This window comes from Macaca thibetana, chromosome 2 (assembly GCF_024542745.1).
Source record: "Macaca thibetana thibetana isolate TM-01 chromosome 2, ASM2454274v1, whole genome shotgun sequence".
NCBI classification, from domain to species: Eukaryota; Metazoa; Chordata; class Mammalia; order Primates; family Cercopithecidae; genus Macaca; species Macaca thibetana.
In genome coordinates, this window is record NC_065579.1 from 78,254,304 (window position 1) to 78,282,023 (window position 27,720).

The 27,720-nt window shown below is 35.3% G+C and overlaps 1 long non-coding RNA gene across 1 annotated transcript in view; it reads left to right on the plus strand.

Annotated features, from left to right (window-relative positions):
- LOC126948373 (uncharacterized) overlaps positions 1-25,577 on the plus strand; it is an 87,726-nt gene extending 62,149 nt beyond the window's left edge. The window contains exon 3 of the long non-coding RNA XR_007723421.1: positions 25,280-25,577. This is a non-coding gene — a long non-coding RNA (uncharacterized LOC126948373). The remainder of the gene's footprint in view (positions 1-25,279) is intronic.
- The last annotated feature ends 2,143 nt before the right edge of the window (positions 25,578-27,720 follow it).

Genomic DNA, 27,720 nt, shown 5'->3' on the forward strand with positions numbered 1-27,720 from the left:
ATTTTATACATAAATGAGTGTTATTAACATTTGTATAGCTACCTGAAATGTGGGTTAAATTGAGCTCATAAGTAAGAAATAAATAGGACATGACAGGTTGATTTGTATTTCATATAAATAATTTATTAGATTGTTGTATTTTAAAATCGTAAAAGTTTTAATATAATCCTGGAATCCTTATAGTCCTTTCTCAAATAATGTAGTGAGAGAAATAGACATGTAAGCCAATATAAGGCACGCTAGGGGATTCAACAGTAGGAAGTATCTTTTAGTTAAATGTACACAGAGTTCTTTCAGGGCCTTAAAACATTTGTATATTCTAGCTTAAGGGTCACAACTTTAAGTAGGATCCCTTGTATTTTCCTTTTCACATTTGATATGTCATGGCTGTTCAAACCTGCTGTAAAGATAACTTTTAGGCCCTGATTCTAGAAATTACATTTCCATCCTAACTAGCATTGTGATATTATGGTGCATTTTGGATAATACTAATTCTGTAACAGTTTTTTTTTTTTTTTTTTTTTTTTTTTTTTTTTTTTTTTTTTTTTGAGACGGAGTCTCGCTCGTCGCCCAGGCTGGAGTGCAGTGGCGCGATCTCGGCTCACTGCAAGCTCCGCCTCCCGGGTTCACGCCATTCTCCTGCCTCAGCCTCCCGAGTAGCTGGGACTACAGGCGCCCGCCACCGCGCCCGGCTAATTTTTTGTATTTTTAGTAGAGACGGGGTTTCACCGTGGTCTCGATCTCCTGACCTTGTGATCCGCCCGCCTCGGCCTCCCAAAGTGCTGGGATTACAGGCGTGAGCCACCGCGCCCGGCTGTAACAGTTTTTTCTCAGAAATGTTAGGTGGTCCTGGTAAGCTCCATAGTAAAGAAATTGTTAAACTTCCTTTAACTCAGCATTTTCCTAATATATTTGATCATGAATCCTTATTTAATCAATGCTTACTTATAATCGGGTGCATCTAATGATCTATAACTGTGATTCTCCAAATTTACTTAGTTATAAACTACTTGGTGATCTTGTTAATTGTGAATTCTGATTCAGTAGGTCTGGGGTGGGACCTGAGATCTTGCATTTCTGATAAGCTTCCAGGTGATGTTGGTGCTGCTAGTCTGTAGACATCTCTGAATAGCAAGGAACTATACAATACTTTTGGAAAATATAGGTGAAGTCTTTTGTACATGACACAAAATACACCTGGAGAAAGTAAAACAACTTGTTAATATTATCTGATTTTAGGCTAAAAATTGGGATAAACTAAAAACAGAAAAATCTTTCCAGTCTTTTTAATGAGACTATTGTAATTTTAATAGCAAAACAGGCCAAAGACAGTAGTATCAATAAACGTATAGATCAAATTCACTAATGAATATATATAATTTTTTTTTTTTTTTGAGACGGAGTTTCACTGTTTTTGCCCAGGCTGGAGTGCAGTGGTGCAATCTGTGCCCACCAAACCTCCACATCCTGGGTTTAAGCTTAGATTTTCCTGCCTCAGCCTCCCGAGTAGCTGGGATTACAGGCATGCACTACCACACCCAGCTAATTTTGTGTTTTTAGTAGAGACGGGGTCTCTCCATGTTGGTCAGGCTGATCTCAAGCTCCCGACCTCAGGTGATCCACCTGCCTCGGCCTCCCAAAGTGCTGGGATTACAGGTGTGAGCCACCACTACTGGCCCATATCTTTAATTAAACTGGGTGATGAAGTCTGGCTTTAACTTGCTTGCCTACTGAGAAGCAAAGATAAAGTTATAGAAGCAAAAATAAAAGACCTTATATGTTTTATAAGGAGCTGGGTGGGTAGGGAATGACTCAAGAAAAAAATATGTCTGATTTGACCCAGAAACACTGAATAAATTGAATTACTCAACAAAAACTACATAAAGTATTAGATCCCAATATTTTTTCAGGCTAGTTTTACTAAACCTTCAAAGAAAAGATAACCCCATTGCCTGCAAACTTTTTAGAAAATAAAAATGAAGAAAGCTACCCTGTTCCTTTCATGATACTCCAGGTAGTATAACCTTGATAGCAAAACTGGACAAGGAAAAGATTACAGGCCAAATTCACTGGTGAACATATATGGATAATTCTTCTTCCTTTTTCTCTTCCTCCTCTTCTTCTTTCTTCCTAGTTATTGAGAGAGAGTGCTGCTCTCTTGTTCAGGCTGGAGTGCAGTGGTGTGATCTTGGCTCACTGCAACCTCTGCCTACCAGGATCAAGTGATCCTCCCACTTCTGTTTCCTGAGTAGCGAGAACTGGAGGTGCATGCTGCCACACCTGGCTAAAATATTGTAGTTGCTATGGAGGTTGAAAAAAATTTGATAGCATTACATAACATTTTATAGTAAAATATCTTAGAAAGCTATGACAGAATGCAACTTCCCTTATTTTGTAAAATGTATTTGCCAGAATCATATAGTAAGCATCACTGTTAATGATGAATTTGAGAAGCATTTGTTTTACTGTTAGAAACAAGACAAAGATGCAGTAATGATTTCTTTTGGCCAAAGCAATAAAAAAGAAAAGAAATGAGGTATACAAATTTGCAAAAATAAAATATTGTTATTAAAAAATGATATTGTTACACAAATAATTCAAGAAGATCTGCCTATAAACCATTGTGTCTAATGAAAAAGTTCAGCAATTTTGAGGGACTCAAGATCAATATAAAAAAAATCAATAGCATTTATATATAGCACAACCAATTAGAAAATGTAACTTTAAAAATGTTATTCCTGGTAGCAATACAGGCTTAAAGTGTAGGATTAAATCTTTAATAGTGCAAGGCCATATTCAAATAATAACAGTGATAATTACTAGAATGTTTGGAATGCAAGGAATTTTCTGTGTATATTATCTCATTTAAATCTTTAAAACAACTCTGTGAGGTAGGTAATGGTATGATCCTAATTTCCCATATAGGAGTAAGAGACCCAGAGAAGTTAAGTAACTTGATCCAGGTCACACACCTAGTAAAGGCAGAAGTAGTATTCAAATTCAGATATTATGGCTCCATAATCTACTCTCTTAACTAACAGCTCATCACAGATTACCACCACATCACTACCTTACTATATGTGTATATATATCATTTGACCTCTTAAAAAGTTGTACTCAATTATTTGAATTCATGTTATTTCATACTCTATTAACATGGCTTAGACAGTGGTGTGCTGGTAAATTCTCACAGCTGGCAGTTTGGGGCAGAAAGTGCTGAACTGTAACGTTTGCTGATTTCTTTCCTTTTCTTCTTATTTTTGTTAATTTTTAGAGATATAGTGTTACTCTGTTGCCCAGGCTGGAATACAGTGGCACAGTCATAGCTCACTGCAGCTTTGACCTCCTGAGTCAAGACTGAGCTCAAGAGAGCCTTCTGCCTCAGTCTCCTGAGTAGCTGAGAGTAAAGGTGTCCACCATCACACCTGGCCAAAATTAGCTGATTGCATGGTGTAAATATTCCTGCTGTCTCAGTCCATTTTTGTGTTGCTGTAAAGGAATATCTAAGGCTGGGTAATTTATAATGGAAAAAAGTTTATTTGACTCATGGTTCTGCAGGCTTTACAGGTAGCACGACACCATTATCTGCTTCTGGTGAGGGCCTCAGACTGTTATTGCAGAAAGTGAACAAGAGCAGGTGTGTGCAGAGATGACATGGTGATAGAACAGAAGCAAGGGGCAAGGTGAGGGGGAGGGAAGGTGCCACACTTTTTTAAGCAATTAATTCTAGCAGTATCTAATTGAGAACTCACACTCATGAGAATGGCACCAATTCATTCATGAGGGTTCCGTACTCACCATACAAACACTCCCAGCAGGCCCCACCTCCAACACTGGGGATCATATTTCAACATAAGACTTGGTGAAACTAAATATACCATATCTAAACCATAGCACCCGCCAGAGCTAATTTCAAGCTACCAATGTGACAACATTTAGCATAGGGAAGAGATGTACACATTTAGTTCTCGTCAACCAGTGCAAGCTGGCCCCACTAGACTTAGAATTTATAACAGTTAATTCCCTTGTGAATTAAAGCATCCCTTTAAAGAATGTATATTCACCTGTGAATTTTAAATTTTGAATAGTTTTCTGTGTTCACTTAGGTAGTTTCTGCTATATAACTTCTACTCATCTTCAAACTAATTTGGGTCAATTGATATGATTTTCTGAATTCCAGTAGATATATGCTAAAGAGCCTTTTAAAAGAAAATTCAAGAAGAGAGAATTTTTGACTTTTTTGTAGATTTTGATAAAATTTTTGCTACATTCATAATGTTTGTTAAAACTTTCTAACTTATACTGTGTTTTCATATACATTATATTTTTGAACTTGTAAACATTTCAACATTGCCTCAGCTGCTCTGTCTGGAAAATTAGATAGTTCTGTTTTTTTTTTTTTTTTTTTAAAGCAGAGTAAGTAGTAATTAATGTTTTATTTTCCCTAAGTATAATATAGATAAAAGGATGTTATGAGCATGATATGTTATATTTGATGTCATTGTATAAAAATTTCTGATCACACAATAATGATGCTCTGTTAAGCAATTATCTGAATAACTTTTTTTATTGAACTATATACACAGTGAAATACTCAAATATTATGCATATCCATCATTCAGATTGATTAGTACATGTCAATCAATATATGAACATTTTTCTCACTTCATTAAATTTTCTTGTGTCCTTCTTCAGTTGGTATTCCCTGTAGAAGCAAATATCTATCACAAGTTCATTTGGTCTCTTCTAGAATTCAAATAAATAGAATCAGACATTATGTACTGATTGGCTACCTTCACTCAGTGTAATTTGTTTTTTGAGATTTATCTATAATGTTGCTTGTATCAATAGAGTGGTGTATTTTTATTTTCTGATACGATTTATAAAAGCAAAACGAGTTTATCCATTCTTCTCTTGATAAATATCTGTATTATTTCCAGCTTTGGGCTGTTATGAATGAAGCTGCTATAAATATTTTTATACAAATCTCTTTGTAGACACATATTTTTATTCTTTTGGAAAATAAAATAGAATGTAATGGCTGTGTCATAGGGTAGCTGAATATTTAGCTTTTTAAAAAACTGACAATGGTTTTACAAACTGATTGTACCATTTTGGTTAATTTTTTAAAAATATATTTAAAAATTTGGTATTAGAAGTACTCATATTTCTCTTGATCAACTCTCCATTGCAGGAGATAATGAATAAATGAGAATCAAGTTATATTTTTATGAATAATTTACTCATTTTATATTGTAGACAACAAAATTAAGTCTCTGGCAAAATTACGAAAGCAGTGAACACTTAAAAGATTTCTACCTAAAATATACATTTCTGACTTTCTCCTTAGTTATTCAGCATCTTCAGTGGAGTTGGTACTTTGTCATCAATTTTTTACTCTTTGACTATTTGACTACTCAGTTTAAAGCCCAAACATTTTCTAGTTAGTGATGAATTAACCTTAAAATTCTTAGGTTATCAATGATGGTAAATATTATAAATATGTTATTTCTTGTTCTAATTTTAAAGCATTCATGAATATTGTCAAGAGATATGTAAATTGGTGATTTTGTGTAACAGTGGCCAGAAACTATGAGGAAAAACCTGGTTATAAATCTTAAGGAATATTCCATCGTGAAATTTCTAAATTTAGTGACAGTCACTGAAGTTACATATACTTTGTGTGATCAAAAGTCTATAGTAAGTTTATTTGGAAGAGGAATTTGTAAGAAAAAAGGTAGGTATGCATTTCAGCTGTATATTTATTAATTGTTAATTTAGTCATTCATTTACTCAATACATATTTCTTAGATACCTATTATGCCCCAGACACTGAGCCAGTCATTGGGTATATATAGTTTGTTTGTTTTTTTGTTTATTTATTTATTTATTTTGCTCTTGTTGCCCAGGCTGGAGTGCAATGTGCAATCTCAGCTCATAGCAATCTCCACTTTTCAGGTTAAAGCGATTCTCCTGTCTCACACTCCCGAGTAGCTGGGATTACAAGCATGCCCCATCATGCCTGGCTAATTTTGTATTTTTAGTAGAGACAGGGCTTTGTCATGTTGGTCAGGCTGGTCTTGAACTCCTGACCTCAGGTGATCCATTGACCTTGGCTTCACAAAGTGCTGGGATTACAGGTGTGAGCCGCCGTGCCCAGCCTGGGTATATATTGTTTAACAAAATAGATATGGTTCCTAAACTCTAGAAGCCAAGTGGAAAATAGAATAAGCAGAAATTAAAGAAGTAGACATACAGACAAAAAAATTATAAAAACTTGAATTAAATGTTAAGAAGGCCCGGGAGGCGGAGCTTGCAGTGAGCTGAGATCCGGCCACTGCACTCCAGCCTGGGTGACAGAGCAAGACTCCGTCAAAAAAAAAAAAAAAAAAAAAAAAAAAAAAAAAAAAAAAAAAAAAAAAATGTTAAGAAGGAAAATTATATGAGAGTACTGTGGTTAGAGGATACTTTTGATTTGTATGGAATTTATGTAGATACACTTTTGGGTTAAATCACTATGAGGGGACTATAGATGTATTTCCTTCACTTTTATGTGAAGTTCTCTTATAAATGATAGAATTGTTTTGAGCTTTGTAAGAATTAAAATATAACCATGTGAAATGGAAGTAATATCTAATATTTCTATTTAGATTTAACTGTGTACATTATATACACAATTTCAAGTAGTTTTTCATTGTATGTATTTACTGCTGAATGGATGACAGTGATGTTGAGCATTTTTTACTTCATTGCACTATATTTCTTTACTGTTCTTATCTTCTTTAAATTTAAACAAACCCTGAGGGAACATGGCCATTCTGTGTTGGGCTTGACAGCTTAATAGCTTTGCTGCCACTCTTTCAAGAGAACTTGTTGAATGTAATACAATGAAGTAAGGTTTAAATGATGGCTTCCTTCATATTTTAAGAAAAGTAAAAAATAATTATGTTCTCATTTCATTGGTATGCCATTTCCTTTACTATGACAGTCAATTGCATTCTGCAATGTGAGAGAGTAAAATATAATGCTTCTTAATCTGGAGAGACTGATTTGTTTTAAACTAGATATATTTTCAATGCCCGTTATAAGAAACTATAAAAACATTTGAGCAGATATTAAACATTACAGGGAGCTTCAGGATAAATGCTTAAGTTCCTCTTGGTGACTTATATTAGCCCATGATTTGACAATCAACTGTCTAGATGAAAAATAAAAATTCAAGTGTTTAGATGCCTACATACATATAACACATTCGATGCAAACAATCTGAATAATGGGACATTTTAAAAAATAGTTTTCTCTTCTGTTATTATGTTCTCTTTTTAGAAAACCAAATATCTGATTAAGTCATATTATTTTAGAGGGATATTTGAGAAATGTTAAAATGTTATAAACAAATGTTGGAACTTTACTGATGCTGTTATAGAATAGTGTATTGATTAACCTGCCAGCAGATGTCAAATATAAATAAAAGGCAAGTATTGGACAAATTGTACAGTGACCAGAAGTAGACAGAAACTGGGGATACTTGCATTTGTGTGATTTGCCACCCAATGATGCATAGTGCAGGATGGCTGGAATCTAATAAGAAAGTCGTGTATAAATTCTGCCAAATCCTTTCTTGACCTCTGGACTATGCAAAATGACAACTGAATATTAAAAGGACTTTGCAGAGATTTTAACTGCTGCCCAATATAAGGAAGATAAGAATTTTAATAGCCAAGTTAACTATCTACTGGAATGCAAATCACCCTCTTCAGAGGATGATAATAGAATCCGGAGTGTTTGCAAGGTATCCTCCACAATTTAGATTACCTAGTCAAAATTTTCTAGACATGTGAGGTAACAGAAGAATATTAATCATAATTAAGAAAAAATGATCAGCATAAATTTACTCAGATGAATCAGATCTTGAAACTATCTGACAAGAACATTAATACAGTGCTTTTAATATAGGACTTAAAGAAAAATATGATTCTGATTAGTGAATAGATGGAGAATTAGAGCAGAGAAATAGAAACTATATTTTAAAAATGGAAATTTTAGAACCAGAGAGTACAAAACTTAAAATAAAAATTGCAGTGGATGGGCTTAACAGCAGGTTAGGAATGGCAGAAGAAATGTTTAATGAAGGTGAAGAGAAATCAATAGGAATTATTCAATTTGAAGAACAAAGAGAAAAAAGGTTTTTAAAAGTTAACATATTATCAGTGACCTGTGGAACAATACTATGAGTCTAGCATATTTGTATTTGCTATTTCAGAAAAAGAGGAGGGAAATAATGGAGCAGAATATAATTTGAAAATATATTTGCCAAAAAATTCTTTTTTTGTTAACAATAATTGATTTTTATATCCAAAAATTTTAGGAAAACAGAACAGGATAAATATAAAGAATCCCTTACCTAGGCACATCTTAAGCTAACTCCTGAAAACCAAATGTAAAGAGAAAATATCGAAAATCATTACATTATATATAGAGAAAAGATGATGGAAGTTATCACTGACTTTTCATCAGAAACAAAGGAGATCAGCAGACAATGGGACAACACATTTAAAGTGTTTTAAGAAAAAAAAACCCTCAAATTCTGCAGTCACTAAAAATATTCTTCAACTTTAAGCTGAAAGCAAGATATGTTTACTTAAAAGAGACTGAGTGAATTTGTGAAGGGCAGATTTGTAGTACAGGAAATGTTAAAGGAAATTCTTCATACTGAGGGAAATTGACAACAGATGGTAACTTTGATGTATGGGAAGGAACAGAGTGGCAGAAATGGTACCTATGCAAGTAATTACATAAAAAAGTATTTTAATTTCTTTAACAGTCATATAAAACCATAGGAGGATTCTATTCATAACTGGATATAATCAGGGCATGAAACTCTATCAATATAAATTATATGAATTAAACTTCATCAAAACTAAATATAAAGTCCCAATTTAGAATGTGATAAGCCACAAACTGGGCAAAATATTTGCAAAATATATATTTCACAAAGGCTTCATCATCCAACCAAAGAAAAAATATAGCTAAAAATATCAGCCAAAGGTTTGAATGTACATTTCACAAAGAAAAATATGCACATATAAGTAATTAAAATCAGTTGTCAGGGCAATGAGAACAAAAATCACACAGAGACCACTAACATCTTGAATGACAGAAATGAAGAGTGACAACACCAAATGTTGGTTGTTGATCAAAGGATAACATGGCACAATTACTTTCAAAAAAGTCTCAGCATTTTCTTATAAAGTTAAACAAACACCCACCCATGGCCTAGCAATTGCTAAGCAGTTACTCAATAAAAATAAAAATATATGTCTTCCTAAATTCTTGCATGTGAATCTTCATAGCAGCTTTACCAATAATGGACCTAAACTGGAACCAACAGAGGTATCTATAAAGAGGGGAATGGATGAGCAATTTGTGCCATATTCATTCACTGGAATACCACTCAGAAATAAAAATAAATATACTAACACAAGTAACACATAGGTGAATGTCAGAAACATGATGGTGAAGAAAAGAAACTAGACTCCCAAGAGTATACATTGTCTACTTCCATTTATTTGAAATTATAGAACGTGCAGAGCTAATCTGTGGTGAAGTCTACAAATAAATGATTGCACAGAGACATGGGAGTGAGGAATACATGAGTGGGCATGAGGAAACTTTATGGAGAGATGAATGTGTTCCTATCTGGATACATTTGTTAATTATACACATAAATGTGTTTGTCAAAATGTATTGATTTGTACACTTATGATTTTTGTATTTCACTGTAAACATTACATTAAAAAATGCAAACAAACTAAAAGAATGTTGAACATCCTTCTAGATATGGCATTAAACTGTGATTGCTACAGAATTGTCACGGTGACTGGGTATACACGTATGAATATTTTAAGCCCACCTGTATATTGGATGGTAGCCATAGCTCACATTCTCAGGTGGCTTCATCAACTGTGCTTATGTTGACATAATATTTACTTTGTATGGAGCCTGGAGATTTCATATACCTTGTTCTACTTTGTGATCATATGCCCAGTGAGAGGGAAAAAATAAGAAATTGCTATTTTTTAAAAGATGATTATCTAACATTCCCGGAAAATTAAAGCTATTTTATTTGAAAACAAGCACACTTAAATTCTACATTATAAATTAGTTGTCTCTCTGCCCACTTAATTTAAAAGACAGCAGTGAGAATCATCACTGCTCTCTCCATGTCAGTGATGAGCTGTGAGGACTGAGAGGATTGGGTGCAGAATGAGATGTCACAAGTTTCGTCTGATTCTATCATGGATTTATCATGGTTGTATGAGGAACTAACATGTGCAGGAGTCAGTTGATAAATCATGCTAATTCTAAAAATTAGTCAGTCTGCTTCAGAAGTGGAAACTGAATTAATCAATTTTTACTGTTACTCTTGTACTAATTTCAGCCCAGACTCATAATTGAGAATTATTTAAAAAATTAAGATGATATAACATCGGTTATTCTCAGTAGTTCATTTTTATTCTTTTATAGATGTACAGTACTTGTTTGAATTTAATCCAGGTTTTACAATTGCATGTATAAAGTTTGAAACACTAAGGTGCCAACTTTTAAGCACATTTTTATTTTTCCTGTGAGAATGGTGCTAATCTCGAAATATTCCAAGTGAACTTATAAAAATCATTAACATGAATTAACTAAGATTCAACTCTTAGTTGTAAGATATATAACCTTTAAAAGACACTTCACCTTAGAGAATGATTCTGAGATATCTAACCAATATATATATTTCCCCTATAAACAAATAAAATCCAAAGAATCAAAAAGTTAAATTTTAGATATTCAATTTAATTTCTATATGGATCATTTAAAAATTTCTAGTGAAGTATTTAAATTTATACAGTTACTACCAAAGTCATCAAGTAAATAAATGAGACTTTAAACTTTAAAATTATTGAACTTTTAAAATTAGCTTGTTTAAGAAATTGATGGGGTTTTAACATTGTTTTTTCCTGAAAAAAAAAATAAGGAAAAATGTGTAAGGATATAAAAGCAAGTGTTTAGTTTAACCTTACAGAAATATATAACAGAAAAGGATAATTTAACATAAAACATTTTATGAAGCTGTTGAGTAGTCATGGTAACAAAAAATTACACACTTTTGAACATTTGTAAGTTTTTTCATGTGGAAAGGCTTTTAGTTCTTAAAAATTGCTGTTGTTCTCTCATAATTATGTCAAAAATATTTTCAAGATGAGAAACGTATGGCTAAGTTTAATAATTTGTTAGAAAATCCACTCATCTTTTTATAAACAAATTTATTGGGGAATACTTGACATACAATAAACTGAACATATTTAAAGTGTACAATTATGCAGTTTGAACTCACGTATATACATTTGAAATCCTCACCAAAGTGAAGATGAACATGTTCATAACTCCTTTTAATCCCTTTCTCCCGTCACTTCCTGTGCCACCTTTTGTTTCCAGGCAACCACTAATCTGTTTTGTGTTGCTATAAACACTTTCTAGAATTTGATATCAGTTGATTCGTATAGTATTCTCTCTGTCTCTCTATTTAATATATATCAATACTTCATTCCTTCTTATTTATAAATAGTATTAAATTGTATGTATACCACAATTTGTTTATCTATTTACCTGTTGAAGGAAATTTGGCTTGTTTTCAGCTTTGGGCTATGAACATTTGAGTATAAGATTTTTTACAGACATACGCTTTCATTTCTCTCAGGGAGATACCTAAGAGTGGAATGGTTGGATCATATGGTTAAGTGTATTTTGACTTTTTGAGGAATTGACAGAATGTTTTCCGAAGTGGTTGTGCCATTTTACATTTCCATCAGCAATGTACAGTATATAAATTCCATTTCCTCCACATTCTCACCAACACTTGTTATGGTTAGTGTTTTTAATTTTAGCTATTATAGCAATGACAGTGTGCCTCATTGCGGCTTTGCATAGAATGATGCCATGGAAAGCAATCATGGAAATTGTTTCAAAAAACAAGTAATCTAATAGGTTAAGGGACAGACAAATAAGCCAGGATTCAGTCTTTACACATGTTTTTGAGTTTATGATTTAATCTCAAGTGCCAATAACCTAAATTTGAAAGAATGTATTATCTGACTTCATTGTTTACAGTCCAGTGGGGAGACAACTGCAAATGAGTCAAAACGTATTTACATTAAGGCAGGGAAAGTATATGCAAAGTATGAAATAAAATCTGGGTGGGGTCAGGGAAGACTTCAGAGGAAAGGTGTATTTTAAGATAAAACTGCAAGTATGAATAGTTTCCTAATACCAGAGAAGCAGATTAGTAATATGTATAAAATGTCCATGCATTCAAGAACAGGCCATTTTCTTAAAAAAGTGCAAGCAACATATTATCACTGGAACACAAATACTGAGTGTTGGGGATAAAAAGAATTGGGAAGGGAAGAGATCAGAGAGAAAGAAGAATCGATACATAGGATAATATATTTGATTTTGTCTTACTAAGGAAGTTTGAAAAATTCTGAGCAGTGGTGTGTTGCAATTTGTACTATCTACCACATTTTTACAGACTCTCCTAATTCTCTTTCCAGGCATATGATAGGATTATACTTCCTGATCCTCCTGGTTAGGTAGTCACATGACTAGTTCTGTCCAGTGAATTGTGCAAGGACCGATGCATGTCATCTTTGGCCTCATGCTGATGCAAGATTCTGCAGAGTTTTCTGTTCCCTCTGGCACAGTGATAGGCAAAAGTCAGTATGGTGGATACTCCATCTCTTGCTTCTTTGAATGGCTCTTGTCTCTATTGTGTTAAGCCACGACAATTTGGAAGTTGTTTGTTTCTGTAGCACAGTTAAATCTTTTATGACTGAGACAGATACTGCATAGCACAATATGCTATTGATTTGATTGGCTTAAGCAATAAAAGAATGGCTGAGATAGATAGGTAGTAAGGCAATCGAATCAGTAGCATATTGTGATTTACCAACAGTACAAAGAGGGACAGAGAGAAATCTAGACTAATGAATTGTATAAAGGATTATCCTTTGGACTTAGTAGTTACGTTGCCACTTGTGATCTTCAAGAAATCTTGAAGGATTTAGTGGAATATTGGAGAAGCAAAGTACATAGAATGGACTATAGAATAAATGGGGTTTAAAGAAGTGGAGACAACTAATGTTGAAATCAGTATCATGAATTAGACTGGCTGGCTATGGAATATCTTATGTGGCAAAATATAAACGTACTTCCTTCTATTGTTTTTTTTACACATTTTACATACTACATTACCAGAAAGTGAAGTAAATATAACAAACAAGCAAACAAAAAACCTGTGACTACATTTAATAGTTTGAATATACCAACAGTCTTGGGAAATGAAGGATTCTCATTGGATAATATAGAAGCTATAGTTTCTGGTTTTCTTTACAAATTCTATCTTTAATTTATATCACAGAAATTCATCATTTATTTCTAGACTTTATTTATTTATTTATTTTTGAGACAGAGTCTCACTTTGTTGCCCAGGCTGGAGTGCAGTGGCGTGATTTCGGCTCACTGCAACCTCCACCTCCTGGGTTCAAGTGATTCTCCTGCCTCGGCCTCCCAAGTAGCTGGGATTACAGGCACACGCCACCATGCCTGGCTAATTTTTGTATTTTTTTAGTAGACACGGGGTTTCATCATGTTGGCCAGACTGACCTTGAACTTGTGACCTCAAGTGATCCACCTGCCTTGGCCTCCCAAAGTGCTGGAATTACAGGCATGAGCCACCGTGCCCCGTCCAGACTTCACTTCTTTTTGATGCTTTTCCGAACATTTCTAGTTTTCTAAACTTAATATTTTAGGAGATGAAACAGGAAATGTCTAAGTTCATCTAGCTAACATGCAAATGTAATTCAAACTGCAGAATAGACACAACGTCCATTATAGTTGTACTGCAAAGGCAAGGAAAGCCATATTTGCCTTTTTTATTGCCACCTGTATATGAAATATAATAACTTAATACAAGGTTACTAAATAGCAACCGAGGTAACACTAATGCAAAATGATGGCAAATCTATAATATGGTAAGTGCTGCCAATTATACTATTTCATTCTGAATCACATATAACCTATCAAACTGTGCCTGTCTGCACTTTTAAACATGCTGCTCCCTGAATAATTTTTTTCCGTTAAGTTCTTTAAACTTTGAATAATCATCAAAGTACCATGCCATTTTTAGTTTATGGTATATGTAGTCTTAAAGATTCTGGAAGGCCATACAGACTTGGAAGAAGGAAGCAAGATATTTTAGATAGCCTAAAAAGTAACATGGGATGGTTCAATATGGCTTATTTATTACACATATAGTGACAGTGTCAAAATTGTTATTGTGGAATTGTATTAATGTAGAACCTATCCAAGGTTAAGCATTTACAGTAAGTGTTTTATTACAGCAAACGCTGAACTGTACTCCTTAGGGTCAAATCTACAGGCATTTAATTTCAGCAATTGCCATAATAGAGGCATTATGATAATGTCTCAGTCTCTTGGGTACACATAGAGGTTGAATGCTATTATGTTGTTTCTTTTCCTCTCCTTTAAAGCTTTTGTCTATAATCCATACACTGCTTGGAAAAGCAAGAATTTATATCCCTCTTTATTTTAATATTTGGAATTTCATTTCAAAGGCTGAAATGAACATAGTCTGAGAGAAAAAATAATGGGATATTACAAAAAGGGGAATAACTTTCCATATGTTTTAGATTTTTAGACACAAGGGACTCATCATAAGAACCACATGTACTTTTGCTGAGTCCCACCTTCAAAATTAATGAACAGCAAAATGCTTTATATTTCCCATAGGAAAGCTTCAACTCAGTTATTCTGTCACACCATTTTGTTCGTTGATTTGTTATTATTATCTAAAAAGGGCATATTTTAATAAAGTGATAGTCTTTTATCTGATAAATTAATAGGCACGATTACTGTCAGCTGGATGGTAACAGGCTAAGATATAAAGTATCATTCATAAGAGAAACCTGAGAAAGACTGAGAAAGAATGACTGGTAAAAGGGTTGCAGAACCAGGCATGTGGGGTTTATAGATGGAAAAATATGTTCAAGAAGGAGGTAATCAGAGAAACGTATGTCGAGTGAAACAAAAGCAAGTAAACACATACACATAAAGGTAAAATGTCACTGGGTATAGGGTGTAGAATAAATACTAGCAGATGCAGTGCATGTTTTAAAGATTTACTGTGTGTACTTCATCCTTCTACAAATGAAATCCCAGAAAATTATTTTCAAATTTAGTTTTTAGAACATCAGATTTATTTTTCTTTTTATCATGTATGTGTTAAAGATTTGGTATGTGTGCTTCAACTGTCTACACATAGACTAGCAAAAAGTTATTTTCAAATGTTGCTTTTATGTTAAAATTTATTTTTCTTTTTTATCAGTATTGATTCAAAACATTATGGTCAGATTCCCTAGGTCTCACTTTTAAGTACAAATCTCCGCAATGCATGATAGTTAATTATCCTGGGGAAGGATACCATAATTTTTTATTTAGTACCATCTCAAGTATTTAATCCGGTTTGCTACTATGCGTTTTGTTAGTCCTTTGTGAATTTTTACTAAATCCTTGATTCTGTTGTGTATAAATTGAAGCTCTATTATTTACCAAGCCAATATGATTTCACTTAGAACACAGTTCCAGTTTGATAAATGAGACTGATTATTCACTGGGAATGCACTCTCTTGGTCAACTTCACAATCTTCCTTTATCAGATTTTGGTTTTGCACTTATTGTTTTGCCCTTATGCTCTTTTATAAATCTAATATTTCAATCAGACATGATAATGTATGTTTAGTAACTCATTCTTAATATTCATGTTTATTTTCCCATTTTAAATGAAATTACAAAGCCCTTTTTCATTTGTATATATAAGAATAACATATATTCTGAAATTGGCTGTTACTCAGTTGCAGTTACCAATACTGCAACCCTGACCCCTGAAATATTACAAGTAAGGTCAGAGCTGTACTGTAATACATATACTGCAGAAACTCTCAACCTAGGCTGTGCATCATAATCATTTGTGGAGTTAAAAAAAAAAATCCAGTAGCCAGGGTTGAGAACCACTGCATTGGGCTATATTGTATGAGTACCATCTGAGCTCACTATATCATAGAAATCTCCTAAAATATTGATTCCAATCTTCTGCTAGTAAAAGGCAGGGCTAAAGCATAAAAACTTTGTGTTAACCTTAAAGAAAAAAAAAAAGATATCAGTAACATGACTTCACATGGACGAGAGCAAGAGAACAATGTTTATGGATTAGAACAGTATTGTTCTTCTACCCTGTAAGATGTCAAGGTTCAGAAGAACTCATCGCCCAAATTCATTTCAATTTGGACACATCCAAAGATGTGGAGCTGCGAAATACCAGAATTTCTACCCTGGATCTATGCTAGTAGTTCTCAGTCATAAGCCTCATAGCGTTCTTGTCTCTAGCTCATTGTGGAATCAAAAGATAGTTTTTTTGTTGTTGTTGTTTTACTTAAAGAATGACACATTAATTCACAATTTATTGTAGAAAAAGGAGAAAAAATTGATAAGCAAAAGCAATATTAATAATAACGATCTGATAACTAGAAACAACCACACTGTCTTCATGTTGAATAGTCTTCCAGACAAGTGTATTTTCTGGTTAAGAGCACAGACTCTGGAGACATGTTGCCTACTTTTAAATGCTGGCCTTGCTAGTGATGAGCTCCATAACTTTGGGCAAGTTATTTAACTGCCCTATGCTTCTATTTTCTGGTCTGTCCAATGGGGATAATAATACTATATTCTCCATAAGACTGTTATAAACATTAAATGCATTAATATATGAAAATTTTCTAGAATAGTGGCTTTTACATAGCAAGCTCTTTACAGGTGTTATCAAAATTATTATATGTGTACACAAATATATGGTTAACAGATACTAGATAAAACCACTTCAGGCAACTTAAGTAGTTACTGAGAATTTCAATGTATATTTGTTTGTCTGTGGACCAAGCAATTATTTATTTGGCACTGATTGTGTGCTAGGCACCATACATTTAAATTAACTTCTTTAGGGATGGTATTCAGTTGTACAGATTATAATACATTTTATTCAGCCAACACCCTAGTGGTAGACATTTTTTTTTTTTCAATTTTAAAAATAAGATAAATAAGGCCGCAATGAATATCCTGATAGGTAATTATGTGTGCACATCCATTACAAATTTCTAGAAGTTTCTGGGTCAAAGGTGTTGTGCTGGACTCCTGCTAACTTCAGTTTGGATGGCACCAGCTTCAACAGACTGAAGAAGAGACCCAGAAACAGCCACAAGACCATAGAGTTTATTGGGAACTTACATACAGTGGTCCTGTGGCGGTTGGCTGGGTAGCAGAATGGCTGATGCCTTCAGGAAACATGTAATTTATGTAGCATTTTCACTTAACATCCTCCCCCAACAACCTCCACTTGGCAACCTTTATTTAACCCAAATATTCTGTGGGTTGGGCCAGGGGCTCACATGTTCCTTATAGATAAGGAATGAATCTCTGAGTTGGCCATGCTTGAAAGTCTAAACACATATTCAGATGTGTCTGCCATGTAGCGTCATTTCTCAGGGTATGCTTAAGTTATTGCTGTGAGCTGCATCTACTATACAAAAAGGTATGCAGCTTTCAGAGATATATATATATATATATATATATATATATATATATATACACATACACACTTTAAGTTCTAGGGTACATGTGCACAGTGTGCAGATTTGTTACGTATGTATACATGTGCCATATTGGTGTGCTGCACCCATGAACTCGTCATTTACATTAGGTATATCTCCTAATGCTATCCTTCCCCCTCCTACCACCCCGTGACAGGTCCCAGTGTGTGATGTTCCCCCCCCTGTGTCCAAGTGTTCTCATTGTTCAGTTCCCACCTATGAGTGAGAACATGCAGTGTTTGGTTTTCTGTCCTTGTGATAGTTTGCTCAGAATGATGGTTTCCAGCTTCATCCATGTCCCTACAAAAGACATGAACTCATCATTTTTTATGGCTGCATAGTATTCCATGGTGTATATGTGCCACATTTTCTTAGTCCAGTCTATCATTGATGGATATTTGGGTTGATTCCAAGTCTTTGCTATTGTGAATAGTGTCACAATAAACATACATGTGCATGTGTCTTTATAGCAGCATGATTTATAATCCTTTGGGTATATACCCAGTAATGGGATGACTGGGTCAAATGGTATTTCTAGTTCTAGATCCTTGAGGAATTGCCTCACTGTCTTCCACAATGGTTGAACTAGTTTACAGTCCCACCAACAGTGTAAAAGTGTTCCTATTTCTCCACATCCTCTCCAGCACCTGTTGTTTCCTGACTTTTGAATGATCGCCATTCTAAATGGTGTGAGATGGTATCTCATTGTGGTTTTGATTTGCATTTCTCTGATGGCCAGTGATGATGAGCATTTTTTCATGTGTCTGTTGGCTGTATGAATGTCTTCTTTTGAGAAATGTCTGTTCATATCCTTTGGCCACTTTTTGGTGGGGTTGTTTAATTTTTTCTTGTAAATTGGTTTAAGTTCTTTGTAGATTCTGGATATTAGCCCTTTGTTACATGGGTAGATTGTAAAATTTTTCTCCCATTCTGTAGGTTGCCTGTCCACTCTGATGGTAGTTTCTTTTGCTGTGCAGAAGCTCTTTAGTTAATTAGATCCCATTTGTCAATTTTGGCTTTTGTTGCCATTGCTTTTGGTGTTTTAGACATGAAGTCCTTGCCCATGCCTATGTCCTGAATGGTATTGCCTGGGTTTTCTTCTAGGGTTTTTATGGTGTTAGGTCTGACATTTAAGTCTTTAATCCATCTTGAATTAATTTTTGTATAAGGTGTAAGGAAGGGTTCCAGTTTCAGCTTTCTACATACAGCTAGCCAGTTTTCCCAGCACCATTTACTAAATAGGGAATCCTTTCCCCATTTCTTGTTTTTGTCAGGTTTGTCAAAGATCAGATGGTTGTAGATGTGTGGTATTGTTTCTGAGGGCTCTGTTCTGTTCCATTGGTCTGTATGTCTGTTTTGGTACCAGTACCATGCTGTTTTGGTTACTGTAGCCTTGTAGTATAGTTTGAAGTCAGGTAGTGTGATGCCTCCAGCTTTGTTCTTTTGACTTAGGATTGTCTTGGCAATGTGGGCTCTTTTTTGGTTCCATATGAGCTTTAAACTAGTTTTTTCCAATTCTGTGAAGACAGTCATTGGTAGCTTGATGGGAAGGTATTGAATGTATAAATTACCTTGGGCAGCACGGCCATTTTCACGATATTGATTCTTCCAATCCATGAGCATGGAACGTTTTTCCATTTCCTTGTGTCATCTTTTATTTCAATGAGCAGTGGTTTGTAGTTATTCTTGAAGAGGTCCTTCACATCCCTTGTAAGTTGGATTCCTATATATTTTATTATCTTTGAAGCAATTGTGAATGGGAGTTCATTCATGATTTGGCTATTTGTCTGTTGTTGGTGTATAGGAATGCTTGTGATTTTTGCACATTGATTTTGTATCCTGAGACTTTGCTGAAGTTGCTTATCAGCTTAAGGAAATTTTGGGCTGAGATAATAGGGTTTTCTAAATATACAATCATATCTGCAAACAGGGACAATTTGACTTCCTCTTTTCCTAATTGTATACCCTTTCTTTCTTTCTCCTGCCTGATTGCCCTGGCCAAAACACGCAACACTACATTGAATAGGAGTGGTGAGAGAGGGCAACCCTGTCTTGTGCCAGTTTTCAAAGGGAATGCTTCCAGTTTTTGCATATTCAATGTGATATTGGCTGTGGGTTTGTCATAAATAGTTCTTTTTATTTTGAGATACATCCCATCAATACCTAGTTTATTGAGAGTTTTTAGCATGAAGGGCTGCTAAATTTTGTCAAAGGCCTTTTCTGCATCTATTGAGATAATCATGTGGTTTTTGTCTTTGGTTCTCTTTATATGATGGATTATGTATTTTGAACCAGCCTTGCATCCCAGGGATGAAGCCAACTTGATCGTGGTGGATAAGCTTTTAGATGTGCTGCTGGATTCAGTTTGCCAGTATTTTATGGAGGATTTTTGCATCGATGTTCATCAAGGATATTGGTCTAAAATTCTCTTTTTTTGTTGTGTCTATGCCAGGCTTTGGTGCCAGAATGATGCTGGCCTCATAAAATGAGTTAGGGAGGATTCCGTTTTTTCCTATTGATTGGAATAGTTTCAGAAAGAATGGTACCAGCTCCTCCTTGTACCTCTGGTAGAATTCGGCTGTGAATCCATCTGGTCCTGGACTTGTTTTGGTTGGTAGGCTATTAATTATTACCTCAATTTCAGAGCCTGTTTTTGGTCTATTCAGGGATTCAACTTCTCTCTAGTTTAGTCTTGGGAGAGTGTACGTGTCCAGGATTTTATCCATTTCTTCTAAATTTTGTAGTTTATTTGCGTAGAGGTCTTTATAGTGTTCACTGATGGCAATTTGTATTTCTGTGGGATCGGCGGTGATATCCCCTTTATCATTTTTTATTGTGTCTATTTGATTCTTATCTCTTTTCTTATTAGGCTTGCTAGTGGTCTATCAATTTTGTTGATCTTTTCAAAAAACCAGATCCTGGATTCATTCATTTTTGGAAAGTTTTTTTGTGTCTCTATCTCCTTCAGTTCTGCTCTGATCTTAGTTGTTTCTTGCCTTCTGCTAGCTTTTGAATGTGTTTACTCTTGCTTCTCTAGTTCTTTAAATTGTGATGTTAGGGTGTCAATTTTAAATCTTTCCTGCTTTCTCATGTGGGCATTTAGTGCTGTAAATTTCCCTCTACACACTGCTTTAAATGTGTCCCAAAGATTCTGGTATGTTGTATGTTTGTTCTCTTTGGTTTCAAAAAACATCGTTATTTCTGCCTTCATTTCATTATGTACCCAGTAGTCGTTCAGGAGCAGGTTGTTCAGTTTCCAGGTGGTTGAGTGGTTGTGAGTGAGTTTCTTAATCCTGAGTTCTAGTTTGATTGCACAGTGGTCTGAGAGACAGTTTGTTATAATATCTGTTCTTTTACATTTGCTGAGGAGTGCTTTACTTCCAACTATGTGGTTAATTTTGGAGTAAGTGCAATGTGGTGCTGAGAAGAATGTATATTCTATTGATTTGGGGTGGAACATTCTGTAGATATCTATTAGGTCTGCTTGGTGCAGAGCTGAGTTCAGTTCCTGGATATCCTTGTTAACTTTCTGTCTCATTTATCTGTCTAATGTTGACAGTGGTTTGTTAAAGTCTCCCATTATTATTGTGTGGGAGTCGAAGTCTCTTTGTAGATGTCTAAGAACTTGCTTTATGAATCTGGATACTCCTGTATTGGGTGCATATATATTTAGGATAGTTAGCTCTTCTTGTATATTGATCCCTTTTCCATTATGTCATGGCCTTCTTTGTCTCATTTGATCTTTGTTGGTTTAAACTCTGTTTTATCAGAGACTAGGATTTCAACCCTGCTTTTTTTTGTTTTCCATTTGCTTGGTAGATCTTCCTCCATCCTTTTATTTTGAGCCTATGTGTATCTCTGCACATGAGATGGGTCTCTTAAATACAGCACACTGATGGGTCTTGACTCTTTATCCAATTTGCCAGACTATGTCTTTTAATTGGAGCATTTAGCCCATTTATATTTAAGGTTAATATTGTTGTGTGAATTTGATCCTGTCATTACAATGTTAGCTGGTTATTTTGCTTTTTAGTTGATGCAGTTTCTTCCTAGCATCAATGGCCTTTACAATATGTCATGTTTTTGCAGTGACTGGTACCAGTTTTTCCCTTCCATGTTTAGTGCTTCCTTCAGGATCTCTTGTAAGGCAGGCCTGGTGGTGACAAAATCTCTCATCATTTGCTTGTCTGTAAAGGATTTTATTTCTCCACTTACGAAGCTTAGTTTGGCTGGATATGAAAATCTGGGTTGAAAATTCTTTTCTTTAAGAATGTTGAATATTGGCCCCCACTCTCTTCTGGCTTGTAGAGTTTTTGCCGAGAGATCCACTGTTAGTCTGATGGGCTTCCATTTGTGTGTAACCCCACCTTTCTCTCTGATTGCCAATAACATTTTTTCCTTCATTTCAACTTTGGTGAATCTGACAATTATGTGTCTTGGAGTTGCTCTTCTCAAGGAGTATCTTTGTGGCATTCTCTGTATTTCCTGAATTTGAATGTTGGCCTGCCTTGCTAAGTTGGGGAAGTTCTCCTGGATGCTATCCTGCAGAGTGTTTTCCAACTTAATTCCATTCTCCCCATCACTTTCAGGTACACCAATCAGATGTAGATTTGGTCTTTTCACATAGTTCCATATTTCTCGGAGGCTTTGTTCATTTATTTTTACTCTTTTACCTCTAAACTTCTCTTCTCACTTTATTTCATTCATTTGATCTTCAATCACCAATGCCCTTTCTTCCAGTTGATCGAATCGGTTACTGAAGCTTGTGCCTGTGTCACGTAGTTGTTGTGCCATTGTTTTCAGCTCCATCAGGTCATTTAAGGTCTTCTCTACACTGTTTATTCTAGTTAGCCATTCTTCTATTCTTTTTTCAAGGTTGGGTTTGAACATCCTCCTTCAGCTTGGAGGAATTTATTATTACCGATCCTCTGAAGCCTTCTTCTCTCAACTCATCAAAGTCATTCTCCATCCAGCTTTTTTCCATTGCTGGCGAGGAGCTGCATTCCTTTGGAGGAGAAGAGGTGCTCTGATTTTTTGATTTTCAGCTTTTCTGCTCTGGTTTCTCCCCATTTTTGTGGTTTTATCCATTTTTGGTCTTGGATGATGCTGACATACAGATGGGGTTTTGGTGTGGATGTCCTTTCTGTTTGTTAGTTTTCCTTCTAACAGTCAGAACCCTCAACTGCCGGTCTGTTGGAGTTTGCTGGAGGTCCACTCCAGACACTGTTTGCCTGGGTATCACCAGTGGAGGCTGCAGAACAGCAAATATTGCAGAGGGGCAAATGTTGCTGCCTGATCCTTCCTTTGGAAGCTTCATCTCAGAGGGGCACCCAGCTGTATGAGGTGTCAGTCGGCCCCTACTGGGAGGTGCCTCTCAGGCTTCTTGGGAGTCAGGGACCCACTTGGGGAGGCAGTCTGTCCATTCTCAGATCTCAAACTCTGTGCTGGGAGGACCACTACTCTTTTCAAAGCTGTCATACAGGGATGTTTACATCTGCAGAAGTTTCTGCTGCCTTTTGGTCAGCTATGCCCTGTCCCCAGAGGTGGAGTCTACAGAGGCAGGCAGGTCTCCTTGAGCTGCAGTGGGCTCCACCCAGTTGGAGCTTCCTGGCTGCTTGGTTTACCTACTCAAGCCTCAGCAATGGCGGGCGCCCCTCCCCTAGCCTCACTGCCACCTTGCAGTTTGGTCTCAGACTGCTGTGCTAGCAGTGAGCAAGACTCCGTGGCCGTGGGACCCTCCAAGCCAGGCACAGGATATAATCTCCTAGTGTGCCATTTGCTAAGACTGTTAGAAAAGCACAGTATTAGGGTGAGAGTGACCCGATTTTCCAGGGGCTGTCTGTCACGGCTTCCCTTGGCTAGGAAAGGGAATTCCCTGATCCCTTGCACTTCCCAGGTGAGGCAATTCTCTGCCCTGCTTTGGCTCACGCTGGGTGGGCTGCTCCCACTGTCCAACAAGCCCCAGTGAGATGAACCCGGTACCTCAGTTGGAAATGCAGAAATCACCCATCTTCTGCGTTGCTCATGTTGGGAGCTGTAGACTGGAGCTGTTCCTATTCAGCCATCTTGGAACCAGGTCTGAGATTTTTTTTATTTACTGGCAAATTACCATTCAGTGAGACTGTGCCATTTATGGTCACACCAACAGTGAGTGAGAATAGAAGGCAAAGATCTTGAGCAAATGTAGTTGACTGAACCATTAGTAATTTCAGAATAACTTGAACATTTTACACCAAGGTTAGCATTCATTAGCTAGGAAGAGCCAATAAACAGCTGTCAATCAAAACGGTTTTGAATATTTTTAATTACTAAGTTATATTAACTTTTGGTAAACTTTCAGCAAGTGGAATACTAGATTATTAAATATCCAAGCCCTGATGTTTTTTAAACCCTTATTGGTAATAGGGTTGTTGTTGTTGCTGGTTTTTTTTTTTTTTTTTTTAATGAGTCATATATATACTTGAAAATGCCACAAATAAAACATCCTGTTATTTCTTTCATTTAAAGGTGTGTTCTTCATATCTTTACATATTAATTATCAAGGGCCAAAACATCTTGTTTTAGGTCCGTGCTGGATTTTCCCACTGTACCTGAGACAGTAACATTAAGGAAGAAAAGCAGAATTCCTTTTTTAGAAATTAGGCTTATTTTGTAAAGTTGCCTACTGATTATAGCACTTATCTACCCTTTTTCTCTTTTTTGTGGTCCTTCTCAATTGATCAATCAGAACTCTAGATTTTTTTCCACACAGTTATATGCAAAGTTCTATAAGGATATGTTGGTAATCAACTCAACTAGATCTTTCTTGTCCCATCCTAAACATGAAAAAGCTATGCAGTTAATTCTTTATTTCAACCATATAGAATTACACAGCTATAACTCTGCCTTTTATCCTGGCATTTAAAAAATGTACCATTTAGCATCTATCCAATAGATAATATTTTAAAAGATACTGTATAAGGTTTGCATGGATTTTTTTTGACTTAGAGTAAAATTATGAATCCAAGTATAAATATAAATAATCTAAATGTTTAAAAGCTATCTTGAAAAGATAATTAAATTTTAATTTTTTTTACTGATAGATTGTGGCCATCTCATTAGTATTAAAATTTAAAATGTAAGAGTTGCCTTATTGAATGTCAACAAAACACTATCCACAATTTCATAAGTGAATAGAGCAGTGAGTGTGGTCCTTTCAGTAGTATAATTAATCTCTTAAGTTCTTGGTGCAAATTTTAACTCCACTATTTGCTTGCACAAGCCATATAACTTATCTAAACCTCAGTGTCTTAATCAGTAAAACAGGCACAGTAACAGTACTCATCTCATAGTTCTTTAGTTTGTTGTTGCTGTTGTTATGAGGATTAATTGAGATAATGCATGGAAACTTTTATTACTATTTGACTGGAAATAGACATTCAATAAATACTAGCTATTCAGTGAAACGAAAGGGAAAAAAAAAAAACCCTTAAAAACAGGCTTCCATTAGTATCACATGTTTCCTTTCTCCACAGTTGCTGCTGATACTGAATCCAGAGAGGTGAACAGATTTCCCCTTCCTAATAATACAACCACAGCAACAGCAGCTGTGACTGAGGAGAAACCAGAACTAACATCTCTTCAAGAGGGAACCCACTGATTCACCAGGCTTTATTCATTATCTGAAGGCTGGGAAGGAGATTGATAAACTAAGAACCTTGGCTGATCCTCTGGAGACAGACTGCTCATTAATCTTGAGATGGACAAAGCTCCATAAGCCTTCCAGTGGTCTTCTGACAATATGGCCTTGAATTATATTCTTTTCTAACCTGGCCTTCTGATGTATTTTCTAGGTCCCTAAGGAGGAGGAGAAGGGCAAATAGGGAATTGTGTTTGGGTTGGCTGGACATATAGAAAATGATGGTGCATGTCAGATAAAATCACAATAGACTACAAAAATATTTCTGAATTCATCATTCTACAGTAATATGGTAGTATGAGCATTCAATATTACCATCTGCTATGGCATAATGAGCTCAGAGGGTATCTCTATTGACTCAGGTAAAGGAAAACTTGTCATTTGAAGTTGGTAGCACACCTGATGGATGGAGCATGAAGTGAAAACTTCCCATCATCTTTCTTATAAGGGAACCTGATGCTTGGATTAGTTAAATGGACCAAAACAGAAATATAAAGTTCACCTTGCACACTTAAAGGCCATTGCAGAATTTTTTGATACTATCTAAAGACTTGCCATCATAAAATACATTTTGTGCCTTTTTTCTCTTAGAGAAATTTCAGTCTTTTTATAGTTGTGAATTTCCTATTCTTTAGTTAGAATGAAATTATAGTAAACAAGGCACAGACATCTATAAAGAGTACTTCTCTTTTGTTTTTTATTTAATTGGTTTGTTGGTTTATGAGTTTTGCTGTTTGGGATTTTTGTTTATTGTTTATAGTTTATTGCTTATAGTTTCATTAGTAAGGTTTTTGTTTGTTTGTTTGCCATAATAGCCTATCAGACATAGGTCTGTGTATTTTTCACCAGTTGTCAAGATTTTTATTTTCTTGGCTGAAATGACTTATAAACTTTTATTGTTGCTTTAATGATAGTCTTAAGAAGTGTCATACCTGTGTGAGTTTTTTTAAATGAGATTTCGGCATGAAATAGGTATAGTAGAACCATGCCCCGTGTAAACTGACTGATTGAGAGATATTATTCAATAATTTATTGTGAAGAAAGATGGCCTAGCATTTTGTGTCATACAGGCTGATGGAATTTTGATTTTGGAATGGAGTATTTCTTTTTTAAAGATGAGGTAGTACGCTTTATTTTTAGGCTGTCCTGAAGGAGCAATACCTGAGAAAGGAATTAGAATCAGTAGTTAGGTAAGGATTGGGACCTGTGCTCAGGAATGATATACATAATTCTGATATTATAGGACTTTCCCTTAGAGGCTTTTTCATCTTTAGATGATCAATTAGATATTTAAAGTGAATACATTTACTTGATCCCATCTAGAGAGAATGTTTACAATTGCAACATATGAAGAAATCATTTTAGAACTGCAAAGTTGTTGTCTAATTTGGCTCCTCACTAACAGAGATATTTGCTCCAGATAAATTATTGTTTCCATTATTAATCTGTGTAACAATGCCCCTACAACAATTTCCTTAAGCCCTGAGGACTAACTCTAATCCCCTGCATAGGATCTATTATGACCTAGACCTACTCTTTTTTTGCACGGATAAATTGTTTAGCAACAGATTTGAATTTAATGTGTTGAAGTTTGACTGTATTTGCTGTACAAGGTATGTGTGTGTGTGAGAGAGAGGGAGAGGAGAAAGAAAGGGGAAGAAAGGAAGAGGTAGAGAGAGAGTGAGAAAGAGACAGAGGTTTTCAGCCTTCCTAGCTATCAGTTTTCCCAAATCGAACTAACCAATCAGATAATGAGCATGCAGACTGTTCAGACTCACTGTAATCAAGGTTTTCAAATTCTCTTGTAGGACAATCAGAATAGTCAAATATATTCCTTAGATCTTGGATGGTAGCTAATTATAATACAGAGGAGTTTTCATATTAATCTTCCTAATGAATTAATTTAACTATAAATTGCTAAATAAGTTATTCTTACTATCAGCATAAACTGTCTAATTCCTATATGGTATAGTTAGATTCAGGGATGGAGTTTAAATGTGTAACAGAGTAACTATTAGCAAATTTTTCCTTGTGGTTAGTACATGTCAGACACTGTTCCAAGTGTTTTATGAGTTTTAATTAATTCAGTGTTCACTTTTGAGGAAGGCACTGCTATTCATATCTTTATTAGGAAGGTGGGGAAATTGAGGCACAAAGAGGTTTTTGTGTATTTGCCTAAGACCTCACAGCTGTTATATGACATGGGTAGAATTCAAAATCAGTATGGTGTCAGAACCTACTCTCTTAACAAGTGTGGCTATGTTGCTTTCCTAAAAA